Below are 11,916 nucleotides of genomic sequence, written 5' to 3' on the forward strand. Positions count from 1 at the left end.
TCTGTACCTAAAATGGATAGGACTGTCTTTTTGTTTGTTTGTTTGATTGATTGACTGATTGTTTTTTCAAGGTAGGGTTTCACTCTGGTATAGGCTGTCCTGGTATTCACTATGTAGTCTCACGGTGATCTTCCTACCTCTGACTTCTGAGTGCTGTGATTAAGGGTGTGTGATAACACACCTGATAATTTATATTTTCCTCCTTACTTTGATAAATATCAAATTATTGAAGCACTGAAAGCCTGCTTCCAAACTAGGATTTTTGAAATTCTTCTACATTATTTGTCTTTACTGCATTTTCCTTCCCACTCCCAACTTCAAGGAACCCTGTCTGCCAGATGTACCATAATGCCTAAGTTAAAAATTACAAAGCAAAAAGCCACTTACAATAGTGTATTTTATTCCTGGATACATAGAATCTGAGGAGAAAAAGGCTCTGGGTCATTTCAGCAGGGAATCTGAGGTCGTAGGTACCTGGAATATGGACCTAAAGACCTACCCTAAGGAGAATGGCACAATGAAAAGATGAGAGAAGGTATTTTAAGGAAAGAACACTGAGAAAAACCCAATTTTGTTCAGGTATAATGATGTTGCTGTCCTCACATTATAATTACAGACTAAAAATCTAGCCAAAATAAGAAAGGAAATTATAAGAAAGTTACTCAGAAATATATGCATTGGTGAACCTTGAAATCATTCTGCCATTCTGAAGATTACAGACACAAAAGTTAACACATTATATGATTCTATGCATATGACATATCCACAAAATGGAATTACCACTTAGTACTATAGTGATGAGGGGAGGTTAAGAGTTAATAGTTAACTTTGCACTCTAGAAATGCCCTTTAAGTACCAAAACACTTGAGAGTCAAACAATGTAATTTTACTGGACAGTTTTTATTCTTCTGTTTCATCTTCTTCACATACATGTTGTTAAACTGTGATGGAGATTAAATTACTTGACATGAAATAGTAACATTATGTATATAATACTGTGTAATTATCACTATTTAAAATAAATATCACTAGGATATCATGTGCACTATTCACTGGTAAACATAATTGGATTCATTGAAGACCAAGACTCAGAGTTCTCTGAAGAATTTAAAAATTTCCAAAATACCTATGCTAATAGCAACACTACTTTATAGACATCAGATGGGAAAATCCAATACATTTTTGTGGTCCAGCATCAGTTACTTATCAAAGCCAGATAGTGACACAGACATCAGATGTGCCTTCTCTTGTAGATGAAAGGGGAAAAGCAGAAACACAAAAAGCTAATCACATACACAGGCTGAGAAATGTGGTGAGAGCCAAATGATAGAAGGATTCAAGAATGTGGGTACACTTAGCAACTCATGCCAGTCTACAGATACTGGTGAAGTTCTTAGGGCTGACAACTATAGGGAAATAGAAAAGCACAGTTGTTTGGGGAAGTGTGTGCATTTCTATTGTTCTTTAGAGCCTGTGTGTCAGACAGCATAGCAGATGAGCATGGGAATGTATGGTAGACCAGATTATTTAATACCAGCAAGTTGGAATGTTTGTGATTAGAAGTTTTAGGCTTTAGAAAGATGTGACCTTATGTGTGCTCTATATTAGAATAGAAACACACTAGATAACGATGGGAAGTATTTGAATAATATGGGGATGATGCAAGTAAGAGGACTTGATTTCAGAACCAGAGGTAGAAACAATCAACAGTGATACAGTTTTGGCTTACGTGATATGGTGGGCCCTGGTACCATATAATAAAAATGGGAGAAGTTAGTTCCATGGAGGTATGAAGATAAATGTGACCATAGGCTTCCTAACAATTAGTCATTTCCAGTGTAGGAAAGCAAGCAAGTATACAGAAGATAATTGCTCAAAGGTAAAGTGATTTTAATTGGAGCTAGTTTCACAGTTTTGTAATGTTGTGAAATTTTTTGGTAGCTGGCTGGTGAGGAGATACTTATTTTTACTCCCAACTGTGTATTCATATTTAGAATTTCAGGGGAGCGAGCTACTGAATGGTCTTGAGAACTGGCCATCATCTGGATTCAGGTGTAGTTAAATCTACTGTACAGTGTAAGGAAGAGAACTGCTTTTCAAGTGAAAGGATCTTTGTACAAGTCAGAGTGACTAGAAGGCTGGAATGGACAGGAACGTAGTAAGTAACATTAGTGAAACTTTGGATGGGTGGATCTGGATGTTAGTCAAGAGAATTCATGCTGAAATTTGAAACTTGGAGCTGTTGTGCTCAACAACATCTGTTCTGGAGAAGGAAAACACAATAGATATTATCAAAGAGCAATAGATAGTTGACAGAATATTTAGAAGGCAGTAGAGCCAGATACTGAGCCGCAAAGACCACGTAACTGTCCATCTCACCTTAGGCCCTTCAGTGCAATTGCCCAGATGCTAGAAAACGGACACCACAGCACTGTTACTTCACCCCATGAAGAGGTGGCTTCACCTACCACTTTGTTTTCCTAAAATCAAATGGACTAGATACACTGCTTTTGGGGACATTTAGCTCTCATCAGCAGTTTACGTAAGAGTCTAGGTAAAAATTCTAATTTATACCTTAGCAAGAATGACATATATTTTGGGAAACCTTGTAGGTTTCTCTGATCAAAAGCTCATTGTGGATGGTAGGCCCAAGCTGGAAGTGGGGGTTACAGGTCAGTGTCCACTAAGAAATTGAGGAAAAAGATAACTAATATACAAGAGTTAAAGAGGAGAGAGATAGAGGGGAGAGGGGGAGAGGGAGGGAGGGAAGATGTAGGAGATTTAGGTCAGTTTTGATCCTACCCTCTCCAGTGTCTTGTGGTTCAGGTGTTTCCTGTAAGGGTCTAGTGAAGGTTTAGCCATTTGGTCTGTCTTTTAGGAAGTAGAATTTTATGGTACCATTGCCGTTTGGGTCCCGATTACTGTTTTCCACCCTTTGATTCCCTCCCCGCCCTCCCATCCATCTTATTGTCTAGTCCATGAGGTGCTTGCTGGGTATGTAAGGCATCTTAGGCAAATTCAGGTTAGGTGTTGCAGATGAGTGAGACTATGTGTCGATTTTTTTTCTGTGATTGGGTAACTTCGCTGAGAATGGTCTGTTCCAGGTTTAACCATTTTTCCTCAAATTTCTTTATGTCGTTTTTTCTTACTGCTGTATAGAATTCCATTGTGTAGATATACCACATCTTTGTTATCCATTCTTCTAATGATGGACATCTGGGTTGATTCCAGCTTTTAGCTATTACGAATTGAGCTGCTACAAACATGGTTGAGCAAATCTCTCTGGCTTTTGGTTTGAAGATTTTAGGGTAGATGCCCAGTAATGGTATAACTGGGTCTGTTGGTATTTCTGTAGCCAGCTTTTTCAGGAGTCTCCATATTGCTTTCCAAAGTGATTTACCATCCTGCATTCCCACCAACAGTGAATGAGTGTCTCTGCTTCTCCACATCCTCGCCAGCATTTATTTTCATTTGACCTTTTGATGTTGGCTATCTTTATTGCGGTAAGGTGGAATCTCATAGTTGTTTTAATTTGCATTTCTCTGATGATTAGGGATGATGAAAATTTTCTTAGGTGTGTGTTTGCCATTTGTATCTCTTCCTCTGTGAATTGCCTGTTTAACTCTGTGCCCCATTTTGGGAGTGGGGTGAAGACTCCATATGCAGCTGACGCGTAAAATGGAATGACATGGATGGAAGCCAGGAGAGAGTCAGTCCCCAGACAGTCAGCGTGTCTAGTGCCAGAAGGTGCTACATAGGCGACTGGGGGAAATGACCAAGATCTGTCCAAGCAACACATTGTTTAACCTAATTAGCAACAAATAACCAGATGTGATGCCCACACAAGTGCAATAGTGGTACACAGCCATGGTGAGGAATCAATTGCTCTTGATTTGGCTAACTGATCCCCTCAGTGGTACTAGACCCATATCTGGAGCTGGAAAACAAGTCAGAACCATACCCAAACACAAGCCCACTCTACAATATCAAGCTACCATCAATCATGGGGTATAAGAGGGCCTACACCTACCATACTGTCTATCAAAAAAGTAAGTGTTATATCAATTTTCTGTGTGCTAACTTACTCTCTGTTGGAGAATCTGCTTCTCTTTTCCAGATAGATGCAGATCCTAAGAAGAGAGCTGCCCCAACATACCTCAAAAGGGGCCCAACTGAAACTAAGGACAACTGGTGAAATAAGCAAGGGTGATGTTTTCCTGTGAACCGGATACCAGCACAAAGGGGAAGGAGATCAACGCAGAGAAAAATCAACTCCTACCAAATCAGAGAGCCAGAGCCTCAGAGACCCCCAACACCTCAGCACTGAAGCAGAACAAAAATGAACCCAACATGGCTCAGGGAAATTTTGTGGAAGAGGGGGCGGAAAAAATGTCAGAGTCACATGTTGGGTCATGATATGCAGAGACATTTATCATACCAATAACTGGAGCTAACTCCACAATGCACGACCCATTTTCATTAACAAGGAGGGTCTAATGGGAGGGGGTAGATCAGAGGTGAGCCTAAATAATGGTATCAAACTGCCTGTATTTACTGAAAAGAAAACTAATAAATTAAATTAAAAAAAAATGACATATATGATATAGCAGAATAACAGAGGGCTTTCAAAGATAGTTGGGGTTGGGTAAAAATATTGTCCAGAATTGGGTCAAATGATTTCATAAAGTCCTAGGGTTTAAATTGGATGTTAAAAAGAGGGTGCTGAAGGAATGGATCAATGGGTAATGTGTCTGCTGTGCAAGAATCGGGACCTGAGTTTGAATCCCCAGCAGTTATATAAAAGCCAAATAACCTGGTAAGTGTTTGTATTCCTCTCTCTGGGGAGGTGGAGACCGAATTCCTAGAGTTTACTATCTGTCAACTCTAGGGTTCAGAGAGAGAACTTGATTTAAAAAATGAAGTAGCTAGGCATGGTGGCACATGCCTTCAATCCCAGCACTCGGGAGGCAGAGGTAGGAGGATCATAAGTTCAAAGCCACCCTGAGAATATACAGTGAATTCCAGGTCAGCCTAGACTAGAGTGAAACCCTCCCTTGAAAACCAAAAAAAAAAAAAAAAAAAAAGTAGAGAACAAATAGGAAAGATACCTAGTGCTGACCTCTTGTCTCCAGATACAAATATGAATGTATGCACCACAACAGTATGCACACACACACACACACACACACACACACACAGTATACCATTAATGTATCTAACAACCATATGCATTATTTTATTGTTACCATAGTGCATGAGTTAGGAAAGGGGAGTTTGGATTCCTTTGAATTGAGTAGCAGGACGGACGAAAGCACAAACTTAAGGAATCCAAGTTTGGATTCTTCATTTCATCATTGTTATTGCTTCATCTTAGTTGATTTCCTTTTCTCCATCTTCCCCTGGACAGCTAGGACAACAATGGAAGCCTTTGTAGTACTGTGGGGAATAGCCGATGAGTTAATGCTTGCAAAGCACCTAACAGATATATGTTTGAAGACAGAATCTGCAAGTGATTTTGTATTCAGCTCTTATACCTCTAAATTAGCACCAGAATGGTTTTCCATTATTGGGAACATCAAAAGCACTGTTGTCCTCCACCCTCTAACCACTTCTTTCTGCTTCCGCTCTCTAAGGACAGCAATAAACCATATTTGGAAGCCTAATTAAGCATGCACAACTCCTGTCTGTCTTATCTTAATCCTGCCAGTAATAGAACTGTAATTGTTCAGAGAAACTACAGGGGAAATTGTGAGTGAGGAGAGCAGACAGTGCTCCAATTGATCTCAATTACTGTCATGAAATTGAGTCTTCTGTCCGACATCTAAATTTAATGCTCCTTTTCCCTGAGGGTCTGTCCCTGGTTGTTGTCTCCTATTGCATCTGTGTTGGGCTGTCATGATTTGCATTGTCCCTTTCATCAGAATGAGGGAATTGCTTCCATTCACTTACCATGTCTTCTCTATATTGTTTGTCTCCTAAATCTCTGTTTTATTCCTCTGACACTCACATACAATTTATTTCTTATTTATTTTCTTTGGCTCCACACTCAGAGAAGAAATACATTGTGTTTTGCATCCAAATAATTGATCTCTATTTATGAGCAAGAAGACAATTTTTTAAAACTTAAACAAGATGAGACTAGGTTTGCCCAAAGGATCAAAACAGATTCTGATGTGAATTATTTCCTACTTTATTTGGGTGCAATTAGGAAAGTTAATGATGGGTAATTCTCAGCTTGCATATGCTTTCATTTTGCTGATTTATAAGTGGCATAAACATAATTAGATGTGCATATGCATCCTCACGGTTTAATGGGCCTTGCATTCCTGGTAATTAGGAAGCTCAGCATGTTGGTGATGTGTCATTTTTCAGGCTAAGGTGTGGGAGGTTTTAAGCACTGACTATGCCCAGCAAGTTACACACAAATGCAAGGTATATAGTTATATAAATCCAGAGATAATAGTAACTTCAGACATTTACCATCTGTTTTTTTTTTTTAATCTTAAATAAGTTCAATAGATTTAGATAGCTTTAGAAAATGTGTCTGCCTAAAATAGACATTCCTTTTTTAAGTTATAAAGTTCTCTGTATTTGGAAATTAATAGATTTATATTATTTTAGGATTAGAAGTACCATAAGAGAACATCCAATAAAAAAATGAGGTTTTATAGATGAAGTTACATAGTTTTTAAGAAACCTACAAGTGAGTTGGCAGAAGATGAAAGAAGTAGAGTAACTTAATTTTGGGTGTAGAATACACATCTTCCTTGGAATTTCTGCTTTACTGCCAGCAGGAACAGTAACATTATTTCCATGACCCAGGGCAAGATGAAACCTCAGTGTCTCTTGCCCAAGCATTAAGAAATTGAAGATAGTGAACACAGTATTGTAACTACTTCAAGCCTTTTAATGCACATGGCCCTGCTTGACTGCACAAGCTGTGTAGCTGTGAAGGTGGATCTGAATGCCAAGTTACTATTAGATGGCACATAGTAGGTCACAGGAAGGTGCAGAGCAACAACGTGATCAGGTGTTGAGAGAAATGACTGTAAACATTGCTTCCATGAACACTGGCTAATGATCGACAATAATAGCTCAAAAACAACTGAGAATGTGTACGTAATTATTTTGAACAAATATTCAAGGGTATATCTAAGGAATGTGAGTTCTGCTTGTAAGTTGAGAAAAGTATGCTAACTACCCATTTATCAGAAATTCTATCTGACAGAGAACCAAGTGAACAGATAGACTGGGAAAATATATAATATCTCAGAAAGGAGCCAGTAATAATAAAACACCACCTATGTTTTTAGGGTTTTTTTGGCAATACATGTCTGGTTTCTGGCACCAAGTGAGGCAAATGATATAAAAAGCATTGTTTACATTTTGTTGAAGGAGCTTTTGGTAAAGTACAAGCAATAATCTTAAAAGTTATTATGATCCAGGGAGATGGATGAGTGAATACAGCATTCACCACTCAAGCTACAGTACACAAGTTCAATTCTTTAGACCCCATATAAAAGTCCAGAAGCTATAGCAGGCTTCTGTAATCCTAGAGCACTCTGCAAGATGGGAGGCAGAGAAAGGAAAATTTCTGAAAATTTCATGCACAACTCTGCAAGGAATGACTATACAACGAATGCAGAGAAAAACCCTGCCCCAAAACCAGGCTGAAAGGCCAGGATCCCCCAAAAGATATCATCAGACCTCCAAACATGCTGTCACAATCACACTCATGAATATTAACACACCACACATGCACAAAAATAAAATAAAATTAAAAGGATACTAAAATAGTTACTTTCATAAAGTTAGGTTGGTAAAAGTTTTAGTTGATAACTGTTGGGAGCCATGAACCAAACCTCAGCCATGTTAACAGAGACTGCCATATAGCAAGTTAAAGTTTCTACTTTCTCACCTAATACTCAACTACCAGAAACAAAGACTGCCATATAGCAAGTTAAGTTTCTACTTCCTCACCTAATGTTCAACTACCAGAAACAATGGGATCGTACACCTGGCCAAACATTCCCCCATCCTGCCGGTAGCTAATGAAGAAACAAAGGCATTGCAGTTTAACCAGTAACTCTGTGATCTTTGCCCTAACTATGTCCCCTTCCCCCTACAACTCCTTGCCCTGACCACATCCCCTTCCCCTACAACCCTATATAAACCTACATGTAAGAATAAACTCTTGAGGCCGTGACAAATGTCTAGCATGGTCTCCTTCTTGTGTCTGTTTGTCTTTCACCCAGGTTAGCTTCTCCTTGAGTCCTTGTTCAACTCCGCACTGGCTGGGGCAAGTGGCGCCCAAGGTGGGGCCCAAGATACAAAGTGTGACCTGGGCGTCTCTCTAGTGGATGGCCGTCCCAACCATTAGACCATCACCCCACTGGAGGGGTGAGTGAAGGTCTGCATAGAGGTCACTACAGGCAATATACCTGTAATACAGACCTGCACCACGATTGACGCAGAAAAAGCCCGCCTGCAAAACTGATCCGTTTGAGGTAAGTGACGAATTTTAGGCAATTAAAGTAAAAACTATTGAGTCATTTTTTTTTCAAGGCACAAGAACTGCGGGACTTCTTTTTGCACTTCTTTTCCTCCTTTTAATTTTGGTTGGTGCCATCGCATGGAATTGCAACATAGCAACAGGGCAACTGAAGCCTCTTGGTCAGGGCTACCCTCTGGCATTGGCTGAAGGCCCCTAGCCCCCTGTGCGAATCCCGATAGCCCTTTCGGGCATTGGCAAAGACCTCCTATCTAGCCTCTCTTCCTCTCAACAAAACTGGGTATGCAACAGCCAGTAAATGCTCTTAGAGCAGCTGCCACTTCTTAAAATTGCAGTCAGGCCCATCAGGGAACCCCCCCATGCCAGTTCTCCAACCGGGAACTTTGCCCTCGGGTTTTGCCGTTTCTCCTTTTTCTTTTTCTATCATGGGACAGACCCTAAATAAGCATAAATTGTTGAAAGGCTTAAAACTTCCCTCAAGGCATAAGGAACAAGGGTTAAAAAAAAAAAAAAGATTTAACAAAGAGTAAAAAGGAGCTAATTGCCATAGTAAAAGTATTTTAAAAACACAAGGAATTGAGATTACTTCAAGTTCTTTTTGATTTTATCAGGAGGATTTGTTCTTTGTGTGTGTGTGTGCGTGTGTGTGTGTGTGTGTATGTGTTTATGTGTGCTCATTGTGCTTGCTAGTCATGTCATGTTTGTGACTGTAACTAAAGAGATGAAATGGACACAGGTGACATTCCTTTCTCTTCTAGAAAACCATTCAAGGAAATCAAAGACCTAAGCATAGAAATTAAAAAGGAAAAATTAAATGTCTTTTACAGGAGTAAATTTGCCAAATATTTGTTTTAAATCAAGTTCACCTTACATAGAAGATTATTAAAAACAACAAAACTTCCTCTAAAGAGGTAACTTATAATTTGCCAGAAAATTTAAAAAAGATGGTAATGTCCTGTTACTTAAAAGGAGGAGTCAACTGACCTGACTTCTGAGCCAGCCTGCCTCCAGATAACAACACAATATGCCTTAGCTACTCCTAATAAAATCATTTCCAAGTGTGTTATTGGTAGTAATGATATAAAATATATTAAGACTGCTTTCATTTTAGTAATAGGATTAATCAATTTGCTATAGTTTTTTAATAGCCTTATAAGAAAGATAATTGCTTCTCGGCCTTTTGGCTAAAATCAAGTGTAATATCTGTTCTTATCAGTTTAATATCTGATATGTCCTCTATCTGAGGACAATATATTAAATGGATTTTTGTAACTCGGAGTTGGAATAATAACTTGTTCCGTCTACTCCATGAATTGACCTGGTATTGCAGTACTTCCAGGAATGGTGTACCCCCTCGGGGGAAAAAAAAAAAAAAAGAAAAAAAAAAAGATAATTAATGATGGCCCCACATTGGGCACCACTTGCCCCGGCCAGTGGGGAGTTGAACAAGGACTCAAGGAGAAGCAAACCTGGGTGAAAGACAAACAGACACAAGAAGGAGACCATGCTAGACATTTGTCACGGCCTCAAGAGTTTATTCTTACATGTAGGTTTATATAGGGTTATAGGGGGAAGGGGACGTGGTCAGGGCAAGGAATTGTAGGGGGAAGGGGACATAGGGCAAAGATCACAGAGTTCCTGTTTAAACTGCAATGCCTTTGTTTCTTCATTAGCTACCAGCAGGATGGGGGGATGTTTGGCCAGGTGTACGATCCCATTGTTTCTGGTAGTTGAATATTAGGTGAGGAAGTAGAAACTTAACTTGCTATATGGCAGTCTTTGTTTCTGGTAGTTGATTATTAGGTGAGGAAGTAGAAACTTTAACTTGCTATATGGCAGTCTCTGTTAACATGGCCGAGGTTTGGTTCATGGCTCCCAACAGATAACCTCAGAGCTCAGAGAAATGAAAACAGATTCCATGGAAAGAGCGGTTTTACAATTATTGCTTTTATACTACATGAAAATCTCAACTTGTAAGGCCTCTGAAGGCAACCTGTGAAATCAGTACCATTCTCCTCAATTTCGAAATGCATAATTTTATGAAGTAAATTCATTTCCTATGACCACTGATAGCATAATGAATTTCTTTGTAATGAACTTACAGTTATATCTGACTCCATCAGCCAGTGGTTCTCAGGTGTGGCTTTTGCTCCAGCAGCTTCAGTATCAGCTTAAAAAGGTTGGAAATGCACACCCTTGGGTAGCCCTGCAGCCCCACTGACTTTAGGCTCTGGTGGTTCATCTTTCTACCTAATTAATATGCTGTGCAGGGTTACTGATGCACTGTGCACTCAAAAATTCCACAGAGAAGCTGTACATGATGATTCACCATCAATCTTAGAAATTAGAAGTTTAAGGTAGGAGGATTGCTATGTGTCCCAGGCCAGTCTGGACTAAAGAGTGAGTTCCAGGTCAACCTGGGCAAGAGTAAGACCAGGACAAAAACAAAATAAAACAGTAAAACTAAGATTCATTGTGTACACCGTATTTTTCTCCAGTCTTTTGTCACTCATCAACAATTATTGAGAGCCCAATATAAGTTAAAAATTACGGTGGGCATCATCTAGTTTGTGTCTAACTACTATAATAATTTAATTAGGCAGGTAGTATGTATTGTTTTATAGTTAATGAAGCTAAAGATCAGAGAGACTAAGTAACATTCAGAATAACAATGTACTTATTTTAAGTCTTGCACACTAGAAAATGAGTGTCCTAAGAAAAGAATTTTGAACTTCCTAGTTCACCATTGCATATTTCTCTTTTAACATGGCTCAGAGTTATGGTGTGCTCAGCAAGTGTTCTGGATGAGAATGTATGAATGACTGAATAAATGGGACTTCTCTAAGGCAGATATGTAAGAAAGTCACATTTTAAGTTGAGATGTTTGATTTTGAAGGTCAAGCTCTTCTTAATAGTTCTTGAGAATATGAAAATTATAGCCTTTAACTATGCTCTTAAATTTCCCTTATCTACAGGAAAGCGAATTTTCCAGAATTAAGGGTAAAATCAGTGTGTCATCTTGGCCTGTACTCATGATTGACAGTCAAACAGTTCTGGACATGCTGTTACAGCATCACATTGTAGGGTTGGGTTGTTTCTTCAGATTTGATTTCAGGTATCTTTCTTATATCCCCATACACTACATTACTAGAGATTTATTGAGTAAATATATTGAGTAAAACATAAATTTTGTAACTTGAATTTTTCATATCAATGAGACTTTATGATTGTAGGCATGTTTCATAGAGTCTGAATAGAAGGAAAGCTTACACGTGTCCGATTTTCATCCTGTTCCCTGAACTCATGCTGGGAGGGGGCAGAGGGAGGTGTTCTCAAGGCAGAAGTTGAAAAAATATCTAGGGACTGCAAGGTTCTGAACAAAGTTTCTTCAGTACCTCTTGTGA

General features: G+C 39.0%; 1 non-coding gene across 1 annotated transcript; it reads left to right on the top strand.

Annotated features, from left to right (window-relative positions):
• The first annotated feature begins 9,676 nt into the window (after positions 1-9,676).
• Positions 9,677-9,867, top strand: LOC123463285. The gene has a single exon (XR_006638865.1). It is a non-coding gene; the product is annotated as a U2 spliceosomal RNA (small nuclear RNA).
• The last annotated feature ends 2,049 nt before the right edge of the window (positions 9,868-11,916 follow it).

This window comes from Jaculus jaculus, chromosome 8, assembly GCF_020740685.1.
Source record: "Jaculus jaculus isolate mJacJac1 chromosome 8, mJacJac1.mat.Y.cur, whole genome shotgun sequence".
Classification (NCBI taxonomy): Eukaryota; Metazoa; Chordata; class Mammalia; order Rodentia; family Dipodidae; genus Jaculus; species Jaculus jaculus.